Source organism: Ahaetulla prasina, chromosome 3, assembly GCF_028640845.1.
Source record: "Ahaetulla prasina isolate Xishuangbanna chromosome 3, ASM2864084v1, whole genome shotgun sequence".
Taxonomy (NCBI): Eukaryota; Metazoa; Chordata; class Lepidosauria; order Squamata; family Colubridae; genus Ahaetulla; species Ahaetulla prasina.
Genome location: NC_080541.1, coordinates 40206130 through 40229588, shown reverse-complemented (window position 1 = coordinate 40229588; position 23459 = coordinate 40206130). Strand labels below are relative to the sequence as shown.

The 23459-nt window shown below is 38.4% G+C and overlaps 1 long non-coding RNA gene across 1 annotated transcript in view; it reads left to right on the top strand.

Annotated features, from left to right (window-relative positions):
* Positions 1–7702: 7702 nt before the first annotated feature.
* Positions 7703–23459, top strand: part of LOC131196061 (uncharacterized) — a 59741-nt gene continuing 43984 nt past the window's right edge. Inside the window, exon 1 of the long non-coding RNA XR_009154616.1 lies at positions 7703–7848. This is a non-coding gene — a long non-coding RNA (uncharacterized LOC131196061). The remainder of the gene's footprint in view (positions 7849–23459) is intronic.

Genomic DNA, 23459 nt, shown 5'->3' with positions numbered 1-23459 from the left:
TAGTGAGGTGAATTAAATTAAGTCAACTAATTAAAACAGAATAGAGAAGGCAAAAATTATGTTTTCCTTAAAAAAACAAAATAAAGCTGGTAGTGAAGGCGCGTTCTGTGGATCTATTCAGTCCCCTGAGCATCCTGACAAATTGGAACATTCCGTTGTGCATCTTCTATAGGTCTATCTTCTATAGATGATGTCTAGAAGAATGATAAAGATGGGCAAAGTTAATTGCTCTTCTCCAGATCTCTACAGGAGGCAAAAGGGAGGGAGATGTCACATGCATCATGGAAAGTACACAAATTATTCAATTTCTATCATTTATGCAATTACATGACACACAGCATTATTGTGGTTTCTAATGAACAACTATGTATGGATTGAATTTTCATGGTATAAGAATAACTGCTTGTCCTTGCGTTCTATAACAACAACTAAGGATGCAATGAAAATAACTAGCTTAGATTTAAATAATGATTAGACAAATTTTTGGACTATTTGGCTATCAGAGATTACTAGGGTTAACTATTGCTTCTGACTGGCGTGTGGTAGGCCACTGCGAGAATAGACATTTTTTTTCTGATGTATTTTTTCTTCAAAGCCAAAGGTAGGTTTTTCCCCCCTTATACAGCTGCTTCTTTCCTTGTGTCTCATTTATGATATCTAAGTATAGTATGTTCTTAGTCTCCCTGTGTGGGATTTCACTGTATGCAAGTGAAAAATGAATATAAGAAATGCACACTGGTAAATTAGTGGTTTAACATTCACCATCTGTGTCTCACTTTTGTAAATGTGGATTCAGACACCTGGGCTCTGTTAGCTGATAACTCAGTTGGCGAAAAGGACCTATCTGGCTGTTACCCAAATTCAGATAGCTGATAAGATGAACTGAAAGAAACAAGAATAATATTAACGCATGACAAGGACACTATTTCTACAAGAAACCCTTTCTTAGTGCAAATCATTATCTATTTATATAATGATATTAGAGCCTCAACACTGAAACTGCAGGAATCCATATGCACAGAATAAATTGTTGGGCATTAGATGAAGTCATAGGACAGAGGTGATTTGTACCTGACTCTCACAAGATAGGGCTTCTTTTCCCTTGTCATTAATAAGTTTTAGGACTGTGATCTAGCAACACAGATCACAGTCTATTGGAAGATGAGTCTTTAGTTCAATCTTTCTGCAGTTTCCAAAACATCAATTAGCTATTGATGCTGCCACTAGATTTACAGTGGGGAAAACTTTTTCAGACTGACAACTATTATCAATATTAATCAATATCCATGGTGCAGCATTCTTTCTTAACTGGAATAAGAAAACAAAGGTGAATTACATGGAGTAGATATTACCTGACTCTGTCTGCCAAAATATCTGCAAAGTATCTAGAGCGCTTGTGCTGTAATAACCTTCTCTGAAAGCATCCTCAATCAAAGAGGGAGTCAAACTATTCTCCAATGCACCTGAGGGTAGAACAAGAAGCAATGGGTGGAAACTAATCAAGGAGAAGCAACTTAGAACTAAGGAGAAATTTCCTGACAGTTAGAACAATTAATCAGTGGAACAACTTGCCTGCAGACGTTGTAAATGCTCCAACACTGGAAATTTTTAAGAAAATGTTGGATAGCCATTTGTCTGAAATGGTGTAGGGTTTCCTGCCTGGGCAGGGGGTTGGACTAGAAGACCTCCAAGGTCCCTTCCAACTCTGATATTATTATTAATATAAATAGAAGCTTGTCTTCTGTCTGTATCCAAATTTAGTCTGAGGAAATAACGCTTTCTTCTCTAATACCTTTGATTTACTAGATCCTGTAACTGTTTTAAAGTTGAAGGGGGGAAACCCCTTGCAATTACAAATCTTGTGTATCACATGTGCTTTAACTCCTGCATTTGGTGGTGGTAGGGGAACAATGCACTGTTAAAGGCAAGGCAGATTCTTCAGGGTTATTTTCTATTCTAAACTAAAGCTCCACATTACTTGCAGAGCAGCATATATTTGATCTTTTGTAGAATCTACTTCAGGAGAGTTCAACTTCTGAGATTGCATTAACATTCTTCTCTGAGGATATAATAGGAGTTAATTGCATTCTCACTATAGATGCTAAAAACTTATTTGGGGGGAAAATGTAAAAAGGCATTATAGTATTTCTCTAGTGGAGTCTGAGAACCAGAAATGACAGGTTTGAAATCCTGACACCTGAAATACATGATCATGAAAGCAAACAACTTACTGAGATAGAAAAGTCTAGGGAAGCTCTTTGCAAGCACTGAATCTAAATGCAGGAACTTCTGCCAGAAATAGAATGTGGGATGTCCTCATCTAGAATGGCAGGTGGCACAGCTGGAAATGGACTTTGCAGGTGCCAAGAAACTTTGTAGTAAGGAAGATCGAGCATGTCCTGACAATGAGAAAAATGCGCAAAACAGAAATCACTTTTAAAGTGCAAGCAAATGTATGAGAAGCTGGGATTTGCACCATTTAAGATATCAATATTCTCTCTGTTCGTATGCATGCATGTGTGTGAATTCCAAAAGCAAAAAGAAAACAAAAATTTGTGCTGTCTAGTAACTCAGGGTGTATACATTTATAATCAGGCATCTATCTTTCCTTCTTCCAAAGAAAAATTGCAAAAAAAATATATATTATGTGAAGCAGGTGGTAGAAGCTTAGGAGCCATTCTATATATTTCCATTTTGTTAAAGCAGCTTTTCTAACAGTGGTTAAACAAGCTAAATCTAAAGGCTACCATGACAAAACCTGTATTTTCTGACTGCAGGCAGACCTTCCTATTTTACAGAAGCATGCTTGATGCAGAAATACATCTCTTACATCCACATGTAAGAATGCACAGATACATAAAGATACATACACATACATACTCAGACACACAAACACATCGAAGTACAAAACATATTTCTAAAAATAATATTGACCTTTTTGGGTTTTTTAAAAAAAATAATCACTGATGATGAAAAGGGAAATGAAATCTTGTCAGCATATTATATGCTGTCCAATTTTTACACACCTGAAAAAATAAGTTAGCACAAATAATTATTGTCAAGTTAACTTTACATCTAAACATATCTGCAGGTTTTAAACTGTCTCTTGCAATTTTAACTTCTCAATGAAAAATGTTTAATATACGAACCAAAAACAGTGCAGCACGAATAATTAAAGGCTTAAGTTAAATACATAGACAGTCATTTAAATTTAGATCTGCAATAACATTTACTATTATTCTCCAAGGCTTTCAGTGTGCTTGACAGAAACAAAGTACTCTGGGATTAATTTCAAGAAATGGTGCCAACTGTGTGCAATTTGCTGTAATTAAGACATGAAAGAGTACTAAATATTCAGATTAAAAGAAGCATGATGGAGCATGATAGAGAATCAAGGTGTGGCACTAAGCCAACGTAGCACAGATGCTTGTGAATTTTCTCTTCTGGGTAATATGAAAATTATTTTCTTCGTGAACTTTTCAATCCCTCAGAACTGTTTATTCATTTGCATTTCAATATTCTCAAATAAGCTGAATATTCAAAAATTAAAGATGCTTTAAAATGGCAGTGCTGATATATAAGCATAATAAGAACATTGCTAGAACAACAAAAGTCTCCTGTATTTTGTATCTTGTAACAATTACAATGCAGGGATATCGCTTTATAATTAAAACATTTTAATTAGGGAGAAAATAGGACGATAGAAGTTTGTCTTACTCCCATCTCCTGGGAGTCTCTTTTTACAAATTCAGTTACTTTCTTAATAGCTGGATATGTGTTGCAGAAGGTTACAAAAAGTGCATTAATCATTCATTGCAAAATTTTCCCTTCACAAACTTTGAGGTGGGGGCTAATGTAAAATATGTAGAACTTTTGATCATATAGAACAAGTCAGAACATGACCTTTTTGCTAATGAGAAAAGGTATACATTTTTTATCCTGTTGATGAAAAAAGCAGGCTAAAAATTGAAAGAAAAATTTCCTTATAAATAGTATAGATATTCTTGGAATGTTTTTGTTTTCACAGGCAATATGCAATCGAATTGAGCTTCCGAGCGCCCCAGCTCTTTTGCAAGCAATAGACAATATCAAAGCTAAAATGTCTGAGGTGGAGGTCTTTGACAATATGGATAAGAAGCTGAAAATATTCAGAAAAAGAGAGAGAGAGAGAGAGAGAGACAGAGAGAGAGACAGAGAGAGAACAGAAGAGAAAATGCCGTCTGATTTGGAACTGAGATTCAGCAGGTAAAACCAAACTGCAAGATGTACAGGAAAGCAATGCAAAAAGACAAGGTAATAACATATGAAAATAGTAATATTACTGCACTGTGAATTTGGCACTGCGTAATAGAATAGAAATATCAATCATATGGACAAAAGATTGCTGTAATCAAATGAACACAAAAGGTTCCCTGTCTGGCTTTAGGGGGAATTTAGAGCTGGAGAAAGCAGCTTTATCAAATAGAAATAAACACAACTGTGTTCCTTTGTTTCTGCACGCCATTGGATAGTGTGAAATATATATATTGGGAGGGGAGGCATTTCAGCTTACTGAGTTTTGCACATTTGCTTATTACAGAATTTATAAATCAAATAAAATGTGTGCAGACACACACTTATCAAACACAGGATGTTTAGCATGTGTGATGGTTAAAATTGTCTTTATGTTGCTCAACTGTCAGTATAAAAAGGTAGTAGCTCAGAAACTGATGGCTTGAGTCCTTTTGAAGACAAAGAGCTGTTCTCACATGCATAGTAACCATGCAGATTCAGAGGACAAACAGAATTTCCCATTTTGTTTTGTCAAGCATTCAAAGAGTCACTCAGGCACAGCCAATAATTTCCTTCCGATAGGTTTTGCCTGAGATGTAAAGGCCCGGCATCTGGCTTCTATGTTAAGAGGTGTTTTTCAGGAAATAGTCAATATTGAAAGGACATGGCCTCATTATCATCCTTTAGCATAACAGATCCTCCCCTATAGTAAAGTTTTGAAAGATATGATTTTTAGCAAATAAAATATTAATGAAGTCATTTGGAACGTAATGGACAGCCTGTGTCAAACCCTTAATTTTCTCTTCCACTATTCACAACATTGCTAGACACATGTTTCTGGATAAAACCCCCTAGAGGTTTGCTGCAAATTCTTTTTCAATACAACCAGATCATTGCAGATAATTGTATTACACAGGGTATTGATCCAAAATCGTTGTGCACCGGAAACATCTGAAAAAACATGATTATAGCTTTCTGTTTATTGTTTGTACATCATATAAGCAGGCTTTTGTGTGAATCACCTGTAAGAAAGGCAAGGTGGAAACATCAGAGAAATTACCTCTTTACAAGAATCTATTGATCACTTTAAATCAAAGAAGTATGTTTGACATAAGATTACCTGCCAGTTTGAACATTAGGTACACTATGTTATAGCCTGAGGCAGTTGTAAGTCTGACAAAGGGATTGTAAATAAAGCATGCAGCTGCTCGTGCCTCTGGCTTGGGATCAGCAGAGGCTCAAGTCCAAGGCATAGGTAAACTTAAAATAATTTAACCCTTTTCAACCAGCACACTATGAATTAGAAGACATTCTTCAGAGAATTGGGAACATAAATAGGCTTTATTGGTAGGAAAGGGCAAGTTCCCTAGAAAATGTACAAACCTTGATATTTATATCCATGGGTTTGTTCTGTAAAGGAAAAAAAAATAGCAGGCAGTACTTCAAATTAGCTTTATCTCAGACCAGCAAGTCAGAAGGCAGAATTCGCAGGCATAACAGCTACTTTCAAGAAATGGAATTGTTTGTAAAGCCACCTGCATTTGGGAGTTATAAAGATTAGCAGCAGTGTTCCTGCATTTATAATTTTAATTACTTGAATGGGTACATTTTGCCACCCACCCCACCCTCCCAAAAGGCAATCTTCAAACTAGCCTGAAATATGTAGATACAATATTTTATGGCATGGAATATTCCTAATGCCAAGCCCAGTTTCAGAATAAACAAGAAATCATTTAGTTTTATTCAAGCATCTAGCTTTCTTTGTATGAGTGTAGGCATCTACCAGCTGATATGCTTGTATTTTTGTGATGCTAAAATAGTTTTCTCCCCTCTTTCTTCCTTCTTGATATTTGTATTGCATTTTAAAAAATTTAATAATTGCAGTTAATCTTTCTTCTCAATTTCCTATTGCAGCCTGGAAAACATCAGCTTTCTAAACTAAATGCATTGATATTTTCATTAGGACTGCTCTCTAGTGCTGCATTTAATATAATCTCACCTCTAAACATATATAATATATTCATTTTAGATGTTTCTTGAATACAATTGTTACAGGATAGAATGCTTTTAGCACTGTATTTTTATTGAAGAGGAAAGCCACGTTTGATTGTTCCAAATATTCCTAATTGTTGACTAAATACTTTAATTTATAGTCAGCTCATCGGATAATTACAATTGTTTTAAAATATGTAAGATATTTATAAAAACTAGCCAATTTTTTTCTCTGACAAGACTGGTTATGGTCCTATCCCTTTTTTTCTGAATTAATTGAAGCCTAATTTACACATTTTGCCAGACTAATAGGATTATTAAAAGGATAATATTTGATAAACTTTGCCATATATAAAATGTGACCTTCTTAATTTTGGCTTTGATGCTTTTTCAACAAGGTTCCTCAGCATTTTCTTCCTTTTTAAGATTTGTATTATTTGCACAACCTTTACTAATAGGCTTCACTTTTGAAAATGAACCATTCTTCATTGATACATGTTTATTCTGAAATGTAATTCTATACCTCATTAAACTTGAACTACATAATTCAATAAACATTTGTATATCTGAGGCTGTATTTTTAAAAAAGCTTTTTTGTAAAAACAACAGCATCAACACCAGATCAGTCAACTGTATATCTCTGCTAAGGGACAAATATTTAAATATACACATATATATGTATATATTTCTTAGAATGTGGTCAACAAAAGAACAAAGGAAAAATGTCTTTGTCTTAAATTGCTTATTTTTTCTGAGATAGCTTGAAACATACCGCTCCAGAGTCTTTGCTCTAATGAAAGAGTGCCATCTATTGGATGACCTTGGAAGAGAATTTGTTTACAGTATGGGGTACTCTACATAATGGGGGGGGGGGATAGTGACCCAGAAGTTTTCAGTTTCTGTTTTAATTATTTACAAGGCATAGAATGGAAACAGGAAAATGAAAAGGGAGAGAGAGTTATTAATAGAAAGGTACTTTTGAAATAAAGCAAATCATGTCTACTATAAAGAAATATGAATCTAGAAATTGTATGTTTGCATGGATAATGAATTTGAAAGCAGTCAGCCACTTTTAAACTATTAAAGCTAAAACCCTACAATTATTTGCCTGGTAATTAATCGCCCTGAATTTAATTTAATTTTCTTGATCCAAACAAGAATATGACTGGTGCATCAATAACTTTAAAATAAAAATTTGGGCCTCTAAAAATCATTTTAAAATATTTTACGCCTGTTAATAACTGGGAAGCATAATGGGTTTACTTAAACCTATAAAGCACAAATTTAGATCCAGTTTCATTGAATTAACTGTGCGATTAAACAAAGAAATAAACAACAACAACAAAAAACCCCTATCATTGGCTTCTTTGGAAACTGTCTTGCTTTTTATTATCTTCCAGCCCAAGAATTTGCCAGCCTGGATGAAAAACTTCTAATGGAATCCAGCTTGAAAGCAAGTCAAGGGCAGCTAAGCAAGCAGAGAGCAGAGACAGTTTCCCAGAGCAGTAGGAAATGGCAGAGAGAGAATGCTGAAGCCTCTGAGAAAATGCATTATAGATTCTCACGAAGAATTAGTGATTACAAGTGAGTTGCTGTTTGTTTTGATGTTTCAGAAAGACTTGAAGACTAGCCAGAAGTCAGCATTAATTCTTTTAGTTCTGTGTTCAGGGTTTGTTTTGATCAGGTGATGTGTTTTGTTAATGCAATTGACTAATATATTGATTAAATGCAAGTAACTGATACTCCATTCAAAAATAACTTTCCGTTTTTTTTCTACCCAACTGATATTAACTAGCAGCCGTTTGATATTTCTCCCCACCTCTAGAAAATGTGAAAATCTGGTGTGGAAGGGAAATAGTGTTTTTTATTGTCTGTGTGCCAATGGCATTCTCATCATCTTCTTTCTTTTGGGGTCTGAAGGTTACATATGGCTCCTATTCTCTGTCTTTTTTCATTCAAGAAGCTGCCTCAAAGCAAGACGCTCCCAAATTAAAGCAAACTTAAGAGTTCGAGCTTCTAGTCAGAGTAACGAGTAACATATGAAGTTGCTAAAATGAACTCTATTTCTCCATCCTCTTTTTTTTTCTTTAAGAAAACTTTAAACTTTTAGACTTTTAAACATTTGTTAATGTTTATGAAAAAAGCTATGTTTATGATTCAGGATGCAGTTTTTATGTGACTTATGAAAGGTATGCATTTCAACAGAATGTGTTTCTCTCTTCTATATTCTAACATTAAATGCTCTGAATAATGCATTCTTTTGGTCAAGCCTGTTATATTGTGCCTCCAGTTTAAGCAGCTCAAGGATTGTTTGCATTCTTATAAAAGTAAATGTGATCTGCAAAAGTTCTAAGATATCACCAATACTTTGATGACAACAAAGTTTACTAATCTAAAACTTGTGGTAAGAAGTGAAATATTTCCCTAAGATAAACACCTCTGATTACACTGGATCAGATCACAATGGTATTAAAGTTATTGAGCAGAACCTATCAGGTAAGGCCATCAAATATCCTTAGGATCCCAGTTATAGGTCTGCATATTTGATTGAAACAGTTTCATTCATTGAAATTATGATATAAAATGCCAAGCAAACTGTTTCATCATTTACCTGGAACCTCAAGGAACAAGCTAATCATAGCAAAAGAGGTTCCCAAAACCTCTTTTCCCAAAATTTTGACAGTAATATAAATAGTACTGGCATATAAACAAGAATCTGTCATCAGGCAAAAAAAAATAAAACATAAACCGGTTTTAAAAAAGGAAAATAAATTATTTAATCACGCCTCCATCACTTAAAATTGTAAATATAATGATAAGATTGCAGTTATATAAAGTAGAGCCTATGAGATACAAGGATGAGGACAGGCTGTGCCTAGTATTCTCCCAAGATGACTGTGAGAAAGGACTAAGAAATGTTTGTAATACAATATATAAATTGTAGAAAATAGACAAAAACTGTTAAATTCTTTATCATAGACACAAATACTCACAAATATTATCATTTTGTGTCCTTTCATCCCCATTTCATGTGCAAACAATAATTTCAGGGAATAGCAAAAAAGTTGGGACAGCATTCACATGACCAGCACTTCTTGTTATGAGCTTTCTGAAAAAAAAAATTTGGCAGGATATTTCAGAGGGTGCGAGCCACTATATAAAAAGCACTATTTAGTTAACTTCACAAGGCTGATAGATACAGATTATGCATGATCAATCTTTCAGTGACTGGAGCTGTTTCGAATGCTGTGAGGGAAACAGTTTGTAATGCTGTGAAGGAAAGAACAAAAGTTTAGGATTCTATCCTATAAAATTACTGGAGCAAGAACGTTCTGGTTTTTTCCTCCTGTTACTTTTTTCCAAGAATCAGTGTCTTTTTTCTTTTCTTGTGTTAAACTACTAAGCTACTAATAACTACTGCTTATTATTTTTATTTTCTTCATCAAACAGTTGAAAACAGCATTGCTGATTTGGGATAACTGTGCTGCCAAAAGTTGGTAGTGTGGTCTAATGGCTGTTATGTGAAGTCCTAGGGCTGCAGTTTGTCCAACCAGTAGGTAAAAGGAATTGCTGAAAGGATAGATGGAGACATAAAGAGGACCAAATAAGAATGAATTCCCAAGCACATGAAGGTAGTCGAGTTATTTTTTGTCCTAAAAGTATCCCTGACAAAAGTTTTTGTCGCAATAGATCTTGAATGAGAGGAGTTAATATAAAGTGAAATTAAGGCATCATATCTTCATAATGCCATAATTTGGAAAGTGGTGCTGTTTTTGGCAGTCATGAAACAGATCTGTTATCTTCATTATAGAGAATAAAATTTAGGGATAGTTGCATATTACTGAAGAAGTACCCAACAGTATTTCACATCATTTTGCATAAACATTTCGATTTGGTTCTGCTATACAAATTGTGTTATAGTTCTTTTACGTGACATTTTCAGTCCCTTTATGAGGATTGTGCTTTATTTGTGGAACAGAAGTTAAGAGGAGAGCAAGACTTCTTAAACGTGACAACTAAAACTGTATAATCCAGGTTAGTATAATGAGCAAACAGTAAAAATAATTTTTAGATTCTTAAGAACTATGGATAATTGTGTTATATAAGGTAGAAATATAGTCAAAACCATCTGTAGTTAAGAAAGGTGCTTTTAATATTGAACCATGATAGTCAAAACTGTTTTGAAATAAAATATATAAAAGATTCTTATTAAACCTTTGCTAGCATGTTACATATTTATTTTATAAATTTGCAAGCATCCTCTTCAGGTATAATTGCAGTGGTACCTCAGTATTTATCGTTAATTGGTTCCAGGAGATGCAATCAGTACTGAAAATGTTGAGTACCAAACCAATTTTTCCCCATAAGGAATAATGTAGTGAGTCATAAAGAAGTACCAAACAAAGTACTGGGCCAAATTTTCATGTCAAAATACGTTAAGTACCAAATTCAATGAGTTTGAAAGCAATTGAATACAAAGGTACCACTGTATTAATGTAACATTTTAACTCTTCAAAGACTTGATAAGTGGCTGCCTTTTATTAAAAATATTAATGTGGCAGATTACCAAGGACCCCACTTGTTAGAGATGGTGAAAATACAGAAAGTTTCCAAGGTGCCCGATAAATTAGCTGATAAGCTGGCCACTAAAACTATTTTCCTAAAAGCTGAACAGAATTTTAAACTTTCCACACATTTTGGTTAGATGCTGATCCATGTTAAATTTCATTTGAATTGACAGGGTACTATACTTCTACCCAGATGGAAAATCTTTTCTCTATTTCACCTGGCCACAAAGCAAGAATGCATACTATCGTATCTTCTATCCCATGTTTATGTGCAATTGCAATGGCTGTGATAACATTGGCTTCACTACTTGATTGATTGCTACCAAATAGAAATGCACAAGGATTTTGTTTGATCTGAACTTCGAAGCAAACCAACCTGGTTTACATTTCTGAGACTAATACAAAGATTAGGATGTTGTTCTCCTTGGATTTTTGCACTTTTTCAAATATTCTGATATGCTACTGAGGTAAAACAAACAGCAAAATGTGCATAAAAAGACATTTAGAATAAAACATTTGCCTGTACTTCAAGATAAAATTGCATATCAAGTTTAAATGTAAATATTGTGAAAGTATATTTTTAAAAAACCAACAACACAGCTTAGTGTTGAAAGAGGATGGACAGGTTTATGAATAAACAGAAGGGGAAGTGACAGAGACTGCAAATAGGCTGGTCCGTCTATCTCTTAAAGAGGAGCAACTGACCATATTAACACAGTGAAATTATAAAGGGATGCAGCTACCAAATGGACAGTGATAGTATTTCTAGCAAGATTGGAACTCTTAAATGGGAAACAAATCCATAATAAAGGATTGAGAGTGGAGGCAGTTTCTCACTCCTGAGGAGCAAAATTCAAAAATAGACTATCATCATAGAGAAGCTAGGAAGTAAGGGAGAAAATAGAGATGTTCCTTGTGTGTGTCTGTATAAAACCCCAGAAAGACCTAATACAGCAGGTTTGGGACTGTAAAGCAATATTGAAGCAATCATTTTCCTAAGGCAGGAGAACACAAAGAACAGTCTGTCAGCATGGTAAACATTGCTAAAACGTTGAAAAAACGTGCAGATGTGGAGTATTTAAAACTTCAGGAAATAAGGGAATGAAAAATGTAGGTTAATAATCAGATAGCTCTATGGCCTTTTTTTCAGTTGTTTAGGATTTCAAAACTGGGATATGTTTGCACATGTACAAAATAAAATGTGAAGCTATCTCCTCCATGATTACCTCATTATGACTGTCTAATATGAGTACAAATAGTATTGGAAGAAAAAGTCAAGAAAACACAAAAGAAAGCAAGAATAATCCAGAATTTAGCAGCTGCACAAAGTTCAGAGGCTTTAAGATATTTAATTTGCTACTTTTTCTGATAAACTACACCAAAAATTTGAAGTGCGGGGAGTGCAGAGGAAGGAAGCCAGGCTACAACAACCCCACGATGTAAGCCTGTTACACTTGAAAGATTTGTTCAGAATGTCCAGTGGGAACCTGGAAATCGTAATAATTTGTAGTATCGATTGTGTGAAGCTATGCAGCTGGGGCCTCTAGTGAATAGACAGGAATAGACATTTTATTGATTAACTTTTACAGTCATATTTTCAAGACTCTACTGCAACATAATTTTCACTACCCAGCTTTGTCCTGCTGCATCATGAAACTTGGATTATTCTCTCTTAACATTTACCCACTTGAGGAAAACTGTATGGACTTGTCTGTTTCAGGGCTGGTCAGAGAGTGATGCATTCATTTGGTGCTGAATGCCTCATGCTTGGCTATGCTATTCACTGCATTTTACAGGGACAGTCAGAAAAAGAAAATATCATTCTGAAATATCAGATTTACAGAATTTAATTACATCTTCTAACTTTTGTCTTAATTTGTTGCTTTCCCCAGAAAACAGATATTTTTGAAGACAAATTCAAGTATCAAGTATTCCTTTGGAATATATATCAACAGGGATGATTTGTGTAAGAGTGTTTTATATGCCACATTCTGCCTGTTTAATTTTCAGTGAATTCACTGAGAGAGAGATTTTTGTGTTACATTGTCAGTTCTTTGGTTTGTTTAAATATTTGAGTCTACCTTCACAATTTCCCCATCCTGTTTAAGAAAGGAATAGATTGTGCATTATTTCCTATACCACAATTAAGAACTTACAGCAGTTATATGTTATAACTACAGCAGAGTAACCAACATTTGGTTTAACTAAAATGAAAAGCTAAACCAGGTTTAACACTGGAACTATTACGGCAAGGAAAAATTTTGCTCTGATGGTTATATTGAAATCTCTCATCTTTTTATTGAATCAGCAAGTAGCAGGTTTTTTGTTTGTTTGTTTTCTAGTTACATTGAGCATCATCTCTTCCCTCAGTGTCTTAAATCTTTACATTAGTAAACATTATAATGAACTTAGAGAAACTGACTCTTCTGTATTAACTTTTTTATTTTTGTTTGTTTATTGATGGCATTAAGCCCATCCCTAGCTTAAAAAAAAACTAAGCGTATGAACTGTGACAAATGTAAATCTGACAACTCCCATTCACAGGCTTGCCTATCACAGAAAGGAAAAGAATATTGACGGACGAGAAAAATGCAAATTCAGACATCAATTTTAGCAGTTCTTATCATGTCCAGATGGAATGAAAAGAATGGCTTTCTGCCAAACCCTGTCTTGAAATATCCCAAATTCTAACATTGTTAAGAATGTGAATATCTGCTAAAATTATGTACGGCAAATAATAATATTTATTTTAAAACTATCTCATGATTTAAATGGACATTTTCTCTAATAAATGTACACTAAGGGCAATTAATAATCTGCAAATTAAAACATACCCATAAAGAATTGAATCTTGAGCTTAGCTGAACTAGAGTGAATTCCTGCAGGGACATCTGAAGCAGTCCCAAAGTGCAAGTTAAATTAATTTCCGGCAGCTTTTGTCATCAGTTAGGTTACAAAATGTTGATATGGAGGCACTTGTCAACAACATAAGTCTTTGAAATGGAACTGTCTTAATTGCAATGATGACAGAACAATGTTTTCTAAAGTCATATACATAAACGTTTGCATTTCTACATTTCCATCACCAAAATTTCACTTTAGCATCTGCTCCCATTATATTTCACTTACTATGAGAATTACATCATGTGGTTACATCAATTAGATTACATCATGCACAATATACTTGGCTAAATATGCTTGTGAATTAACTTAATATGGAAAAATGCTTTTATTTTAAATTTGGATAAAGCTTGAAGATTAAATATTAGTACTATAATATCATAAGAATAAAAGAAATGCCTGGATGAGACCATAATAAATTTATTGCTATGGCTGACCAGATGAACCATGCTGATCCCTGCATCTGGCTTTCTCAAGAATATTGAGTCTGAACATGAAGGTTTAATTTAGCTACCATGCTAATAGCCATTAAAAGGCTTATCTGCATTATTTGTCTAATCCATTAAAAGTTTGAAGCGACATAAGATCTAAGTAAAAAATTCTTCGAAGTACTCAAAACCTAAAAGAATTAAATCAGTGTAGATGTAACTCCTAGTATAAATAAACAAATATACATTAGAAAATAGAGGAATCTATCCCAATGTACCTATACAATAAAATCGTTGAACAAAATAAAGCAACCAATCCCACCAATCAGAATAAATGAAGGGAAAAATTTAATCTAACCTACTTATTCTCCATAATATCATAAAATCTATAGTGACATGGATAACCAAGAAAACCAACTAATGGATCAGCCACAAAATGGACTCAATTACAGTGATATTGGATGTGCTATTGGGAGACTTGAAGCAGCAGGTTGGATAAAATCTACTTACCTGGTCAATAATGATAAGCACTGACTTGATCCTCCATCATCATCATCATCATCATCATCATCATCATCATCATCATCATGATCTATTCTCAGGAGATCTCTTCAACATCATTCGAAAAGCACCCATACTCTTCCTATCCTGTTTCTTTAAAGTCTTTTTAAATTTCTTTAAACCTGTTAAAGTCCAACTTTAGCTTCTATTACAGAAAAACTATTGCCTGCACACTTTTGATCTCTGCAGTACAGATATATCACAATATACAAATATATTTTCCAAAACCTTCCTTGCTTCTTTGCCAAGTGCTATCCTGGGATGTAGTTCCTGATTACTGATTCCTCTATTGTTGATGGTTGATCCTAAAAAGCAGAAATTTCCATCACCTCATTAACTTTATTGTTGGTTGTGGACCTATAGTTTGGTCTTCCCTATACCATTTTTCCACTGTGATCCTTGATTTTCATTACAAGAATTTGCAATTCATTTGTATGGGATTCCCATGGTTAGCACAATTGAAGACCCTTCTATAATCAGTTAAAATATATGTTGATTTATTTTTTGGCATTCTTTGGCTTTTGCAGCTAATGAGCAGGTATCAACAATAACGTCTCTTGCATCTTGGCCTTTTTTTAGACCCAGATTGAACATCTGGCATCTTCTTTTCTATGTAAGGCTCTAATCTATGGATAATCTTAATCATTATTTTGACAGGAGGTGAAGTTAACAATAGTTTGAATACTGTTAAGTCCTTTTTTGGTACTGCCGTGTCAATTGCTCGGTGTGTCATTCTCTAGATTTGCTAGTATAGTATGATTAACCCTTTTAGGGATTCTACCTCTCCTGTCTGCCATATTTCTATAGACATTCTATCAATTCCTGTAGCCTCTCAGTTTGTAATGATATTCTTTAATCACTGATTCCATTGTACTCAACTACTATTCTTGCTACATACTTCTTGAACTACCAAAGGAAATCATTCTTCCTTTGTTTTTTGTGTCCTGAATAGAAAAATAGTATGATCTTTTGATCAATTCCATTTCAATAAGCTGATGGCAATTGTAATGTATTACTGTAAGTTTTGGCGGGAGTTTTAGGCGGGAAATATCTCGTCTCTGATTGGATGCAGCCTCAGGCTGAAGTGTATATAAGGAGAGGTTTTTCTCCAGAGTTTTGCTGGGTCACACTATATTAAAGAGCTGTTGTCACTAACCTGGTCTCCTGCCTCGTCAATACCCAAACATAACATTGGCGACGAGGGTGGGATATTGAGGCAGAGCACCAGAACAGAGCTGAACTCACTACGAGAATCAAACCCAGCAAGGTGACGGCGAATGCAGCGATGACCGGCTACACGCCACCCACTCCGTTTGACCCTGCCCAGGAGACATGGGGAATATATATGACCCGTTTCGAAAGTTTCCTGGAGGCAAACGAGCTACAGGGAGTCTCCGACAACCGCAAACGGGCTTACTTCATAAGCCACTGTGGGTCAGCAGTCATCGCCGTCGCAGAAGCCCTAGCGGAGCCAACACCGCTACCCTCCGTATCGTGGCAGACCCTTCAGACCCTCCTGAAGAATCACTACGCACCAGCCCCGTCCAAATACGTTCGACGGTACGAGTTTGGGGAGCGCAGGCAACAAGAAGGCGAGTCTATCAGCGACTACATGGCAGCCCTGAGACAAGCCTCCAAGCATTGCAGTACCGCGATCTGGACGAAGCCAGAGCCCATGAGATGTCCAACCATGCAGCAGACACCTTACAAAAGCGACTCACGCCGATGGCGGGCGCAAAGCCGAGCACAGTCCACCACGAAGAAACCTATCGTGAGTCAACCAGCGAAGAGGAGGAAGAAGTCCACTACACGGAAAATCGACAAGGAAGACCGGAGGAATGCGGAAGTTGCGGGGGGCGACATCAGCGCCAAAGATGTAAGTTCAGGGACGCCATTTGCCGGCGGTGTGAAAGGAAGGGGCACCTGGCTCAAGTCTGCCGAGCACCCCAACCTTCCCGCCGAAAATTCAAATCGGCCAATCAGAGCGGCTCTGAGTCAGAGATGCAAACCCCACATTCCCGCCGAAATTTCAAACCAGCCAATCAGAGCGCGAGATCGGCGAGGCGACCCGCGATTGGCCAGGAAAGAAAGAGCGAAGTCAAACCGAATGACTGTTACCATAGACCACGCAGCTACCCGCATCGAAGAAAAGATCTTCACAAACCCGACAATTGAAGGCGTACCGTGCCGACTGGAAGTAGACACAGGATCAGCTATCACAATCATGTCCTGGGACACTTTTGTGAAAGCCTTGCCGCACATCGCAAAGCGCAAGCTACAGAAACAACGGCTCCGGGTGCAGGATTACCAGGGCAACCGCATCCCTGTTCGAGGGACAACGACCGTCGAGGTCAAGTACGGGACATACGAAAAGACCCTGCCCATCACGTTAGTCGAGGAACCTTGCCAAGCTTGCTGGGGCTAGACTGGTTCCGGGCGTTGGGAATGGGGTGACTGGCGCCCACCGAGCGGATGCAACCTGCAAAACGCCCTACTGGAGGAATTCGCAGACGATTCGAGGACCGTTTAGGCAAGTACAAGGGACCCCTATCTCCTTCAATTTAGACCCCAAATAGCTCCCATTAGGTTAAAGGCAAGGAGGGTTCCTTTGCACTCAAACCTAAAATCGACAAAGAGTTAGATAAATTAGTCAGCCAGGGATACTAGTGCCAGTTGACTATGCCAAATGGGAGACGCCAATCGTCACCCTATAAAACCAGACGGGTCCATAAGAATTTGCGCTGATTACAAGGCTACCTTGAACAAAGCATTGCAAAGAGCGCCTACCCAGTTCCAGTAGTGCAACACTTATTGCACTCACTAGGGCAGGGACAAGTTTTCGCCAAATTAGACTTGGCACAAGCGTACCAACAGCTACCCGTAGATGCTAGCACCGCTGAGGCCCAGACTATCGGAACGCACCGGGTGCCTTTAAGTGCACCCGGTTACAGTTCGGGTGAGTGTGGCCCGGGCTATTCCAAAATTTGATGGAGCGGCTCCTACAAGGGTTACCGAGTCGTACCCTATTTCGATGATGTGTTGGTATCAGGGAAGATTTAAGAGAACTGGGAAGCGATTAAGGAAAGTTTTGGCCATTTTAGGTCGGCAGGATTAAAAGTCAAAGCAAGCAAGTGTCAGATAGGGGTCGAATCTGTTGAATTTTGGGCTATAGAATAGACAAAAAGGATTCACCCCACTGAGAGCAAAGTCAAGGCGATAAAGAGAGCCCCAGCACCCAAAAACAAGACAGAACTCCAGGCTTTCCTGGGTCTGGTAAACTTTTACGCCGTGTTTTTAAAAGACAAGGCAACCGTTGCTGAACCGCTGCATAAATTGCTTGGAAAAAACACTGTTTGGTCGTGGGGGAAGTCAGAGAATAGAGCATTTGAGGCAGTAAAAGTTTGCTATCAAGCGATAGCCTGTTAATACAATACAACAACAGACTGCCGTTAGTATTGGTTTGTGATCGTCCCCTATGGAGTAGGAGCGGTACTTAGCCACAGACTCCCAAACGGCACTGAAGCCCCTATAGCGTTCTATTCACGAACGATGTCCCGGCTGAGAGGAATTACAGCCAGCTAGATAGGAGGCTCTCGCAATAGTGTCAGGGTGAAAAATTTCACGAATCGTTTTGGGCGAGATTTGAAATTGTCACTGATCACAGACCGCTATTGGGGTTACTGGCTGGCGACCGCCCAACGCCAGTAGCACTCTCACCTAGACTGACCAGATGGACTATTTTTTTGACCGCATACTCCTACAAGCTGCAGCATCGGCCTGGAAAGGAGCTGGGGCATGCGGACGCATTGAGCAGATGCCCATTGCCAGGGGAAATCGAGGACCCCACCCCGGGCACACCCGTTCTACTAATTGACTCTTCGGACTCGGGGCCAGTCACATCGCAGGAAGTGGCTCGGCCTCCTACCGACGTTGTTTTAAGGACTGTAATCAGTTGGGTTCAGGGATGGCCGCTGCGCGGGGCGAACGTTTCAAGGAATTTGTAAAGAAAAAAGGGGAATTGTCTGTGCAAGGGGGGTGCCTGCTCTGGGGGGATAGGGTGGTAGTTCCAGAGAAGCTGAGAAAAAAAGTTCTGGAACTCCTGCATGAGGGTCACCCAGGAATTGTGAGGATGAAGGGTTTGGCTAGGAGCTATGTCTGGTGGCCCCTAATGGACAGGGAAATCAGTGGCAGGGGTGGCGATGCCAAGTATGTCAGGAATCCAGACCACTACCACCACGGCCCCAGTTTTGGAGTGGAGAAACCCCAAGGCCCTTGGTCCCGCATACACATTGATTTTGCCGCCCTTCCACGGCCAAACATTTCTAATTGTGGTGGATGCATTCTCCAAATGGCTGGAGATCATCCTAATGAAATCCACAACCGCGGGAGCTGTCATCTCAGCACTAAAACACCTTTTCGCCACGCACGGGCTACCGGACACCCTCGTGTCCGATAACGGCCCACAGTTCACCGCAGCATTATTTGAAGGGTACCTGGCTGAAGAGGGCATCCGACATGCCCTCTCAGCGCCGTTCCACCCTGCGTCGAACGGCCTTGCTGAACGTTTTGTCCGGAGTGCGAAAGAAGCGCTATCACGAAGCGGCCCGGCGATTGGCAGGCACAAATCGACGCATTCCTAACCGTCCAACACAGGACCCCTGTGTGGCCACCGCCGCAGCCCAGCCGAGCTATTAATGGGGCGGAAGCTACGGTGCCCGCTAGACCGGCTACACCAACTACGTACAGGACGGGTTCAAAACAAAACCAGATAGAATCCGAGAGTTAAACATAGGAGACTCGTGTGGGCACATAATTACAGCGACGGCCCTAACTGGAAGAGGGGATAGTCATAGACAAACGGGCCCCAAATCTTATCTAGTGGAACTAGACGATGGCAGAATCTGGAGGCGCCACATAGATCAATTAAGAAACAGATTGAGCGATAAGGCAGAATTAGGCGAGACCAGCCCTGACTATGATTTAATTAACCCCACAGCTGACTGGAGCCGAGAACAAACAGAAATCGTAAGCAAAGAACCAAACAGAGACTTATCTGAGTCAGGCGAGGTCCAGCGACACCCTCCGGTCCCTCTAGAGGACAGCAGGTCCGAGCCGGCGAATAATCCAGGGCCGGATGGCGGGAGGAGGAGCTCAGAGGAACGAAAAGTCCCTCCGCAAGCTCGACTCAACTCCAGAAAGTGAACTGCGCAGGTCCGGGAGAGTCAGGAGACGCCCCACGTACCTGCAGGACTACGTAGAGAAGTAGTATGCAAATATGGGCAAAGTGCCTTCTGGGAGGGAAGGAGTGTAATGTATTACTGTAAGTTTTGGCGGGAGTTTTAGGCGGGAAATATCTCGTCTCTGATTGGATGCAGCCTCAGGCTGAAGTGTATATAAGGAGAGGTTTTTCTCCAGAGTTTTGCTGGGTCACACTATATTAAAGAGCTGTTGTCACTAACCTGGTCTCCTGCCTCGTCAATACCCAAACATAACAGCAATGATGTCAATGTGTAGTCAATTATTTCATTCTTCGTTGCCCAGATATTCCCTTGTTCATATTTCTTATATTTCATGTTTCCATTTTAATTCTCTCTTTGCAGCTTTCTTTTTTGTGTATGTGTGCATGGCAACATCAACAACTAGACAGTCCAAAAAATCTAATCTAGCCATGTTATAAACACCATCAGTATTCCAAAAGATTCTCAGCTCTTCTTCACTAGTATATTGAGTGCCATTCAATATACCATTATCTGGCACTATATAGTCAACCACTTATCTTGTTTATCTGTGTGGGGTTTTTTGCTAAATACAGGAATGGCTTACCATTTCTTTCATTGACACAGTATGACATGCACCTTTGCCTTTGTCACTTAAGTGATCATTCATCTCTGACATTTGTTTATAGCACTGTGCCCAGTATAGACCCCTGTTCTCTGTAACTGAACAGATGGGTGACCATCAAATCTTGGTTGACCTCGGTTGAGATTAAAACACTCCCAGTGTTCTTTCCTCACCTCTACCAGGAGCATCTTCTTCCACAGTAAGGTCCAGTAGCATAGCAGGAACTTGACAGTAATGTCACTACAGATATTCTTCAATTTATGAACATTCATTCTGTGACTGTTTGGTTATATTGTGCTGAAAAACTGAACTGATATCCCAACCTGCCTTGCAAGACAGAAAGAATGATCTAGCTGCACAAAAGCTCTGGAGCTGCTTGTCAAACCTCAGCCACACCAGCCTGCTCCCGCAAGCATTGATTCTTCTGGTTGCTTTCTCTCCCCAGCCCCACATAGGTTTCTCAGCCAATCCAGCAGGTTTGAGCAAGCATTTGTTCATTGTTGTGCTGTTTTCAGAATGCCTTTGCAAAGACTCGATGGATTTCAGAAGGTTGCACTATCTTCATAAACTTTACTGTCTTTGGAACAAGGCATTCTGAAGATGGTGCGATTTTTCTGACAGCAGTGTCTTCAGAAACTAGAAAGGAAGCTGGTTCCAAAAAGGAGACAGCAAAAGCTGAAAGTTTGGTGTTGGGAACTGAGAAAGAATGCAGCTGAGTGAATAAATGCTTGCTGGGATGGGCTGGGAGAGCTGAAGCTTCCTGAGGCCAGAATGGAACAACTTTCCACAGCCAACTCTCCATGGCCAAATCACTATGGGACAACTTACCACAGGATAATAATAATAATTTTAAAAATATTTTAACTTTTGTCATTCGTATTTCATTTTGTCCCTACTTTGGCATCCTTTCTTTAATTATTCTATTGCACAATCCTTTGATATTAGTGTATTGTCCCGCAGCGAGTTGTCATGAGGCGATTTGTCCGTGGAGAGTTTTTCCTCAGTGAGTTGTCCTAGACCTTCCTGAGGAATGGCAAGCAGCTCCAGAGCTATGTGATTCTGGGGCTGCTTGCTCCATGAAAAGCAGGGTGTAGGGTGACCAAAAAAGTATAGATGAGGGGAGATAGATGATTTGGGGGGAGAGAGAAGCTGGGCCTTTTCTTAGAGGTTTGGGACTGGGAGGGACCAAGCCTGAAATGGCTTGGATTAGTGTTGTACTTGCTTAATTGCTTCCAATTCTTGAGTCTCAACTACAGTGGGGAGTGCAGAGATTGCCATCATAAATTACTATGGTGATATCATATACTAATTTATGAACAACCTACAACAGCACTTCTAATGCCACATTTTAAAATATATGGCTCTTTGAACAGTAGATTTGCAGCTAATTCTAGTTTTTATGTTTGGCTTTTTCATTAGTTTCTTTATTTCCAGAATTATGTTTTTTCCCCCTTTCACTTAGATTAATACAGATTAGATTAGTACAGATTTCACTTAGGTGAAACCTGGCTCAAAAAACAGTAACTGTGAGAATAACCTTGGAGTCCTAGTGGATGATCACTTAAACATGAGCCAGCAGAGTGTGGCAGCAGCCCAAAAAGCTAATACAATCCTTGGTTGTAAAAACAGAGACATAGAATCAAAATTATGTGAAGTATTAGTACCACTTTATAAAGACTTAGTAAGACCACACTTGGAATACTTCGTCCCGTTTTGGTCACCACATTGCAAAAAAAGATGTCGAGACTTTGGAAAAAGTACAAAGAAGAGCAACTAAGATGATTAAAGGCCTGGAGACTAAAACATATGAACAACAGTTGCAGGATTTGGGTTTGGCTAGTCCAGAGAAACGAAGGACTTGGGAGAAGGGGCATGACAGCAGTATTCTAGTATTTGAGAACCTGCCACAAAGAGGAAGGCGTCAGTTTATTTTCCAAAGCACCAGAGGGCAGGACAAGAAACAATGGATGGAAACTAATCAAAGAGAGAATCAACCTGAAATTAAGGAGAAACGTCCTCACTGGAGATTTTTAAGAAGAGGCTAGACAGTCACTCTGAAATGGTATAGGCTCTCCTGCTTGAGCAGAGGGCTGGACTAGAAAACCTCCAAGGTCCCTTCCAGCTCTATTCTGATTGAAACATGGCTCACCATGTTCTTTTCTTCTCTCTTCCACTTTCAATTGTGGCAGAATTTATCACCGTTGTTACACAGATGGACTTAAGAGTGTATATGGATTTTATAATTGGTAAGATGCATGAACACCTTTCATTTTAAAGCATGTGTCAGATTTCTACTCATCAATTAATTTAAGACGATGTATATGTAAAAGATAAAAAGAAACTGAACAGTAATAAAACATGCAAACAAAGCAAAACAGAAACAACTTTAAAACCAATCATTTTCCTCCCATTCCTCCCAGTAAATAAAAAACAGTTGATATAATTTGAACATTTCCTAATATAGCGAAGTGTGATGAATTATACAAATAGATTGTTACACCAAAATATGTTAATGACTTTAGTTGTGTCATTTAGAATTAAAATTTCACTTGGAAATTAATCTAAATCCCATCTAGGGGAAAGGTGAAATTGATTATTTGGGGAGGATTGAAAACAATCCGATAACATCTCTGACCCATACAATATATGTCCGTGACAAACTCTGTATAAGCTAGATGGGTTTTCATCGGGGTGAAATCCCACCGGTTCGGACCAGTTCAGGCGAACCGCTAGGGATTATGGGCATCAGTTTGCCAAACCGGTAGTAATTACCCTTCCATGGCCCCATCCACACCTGCCCGGTCACCGCTCACCTCTTCCGGCTGCTCCGGAATTGAATTCCACAGAATTCAAAGTTAAATGCAGCAGAGAGAATGCTAACTTTTCTGTCTCCATT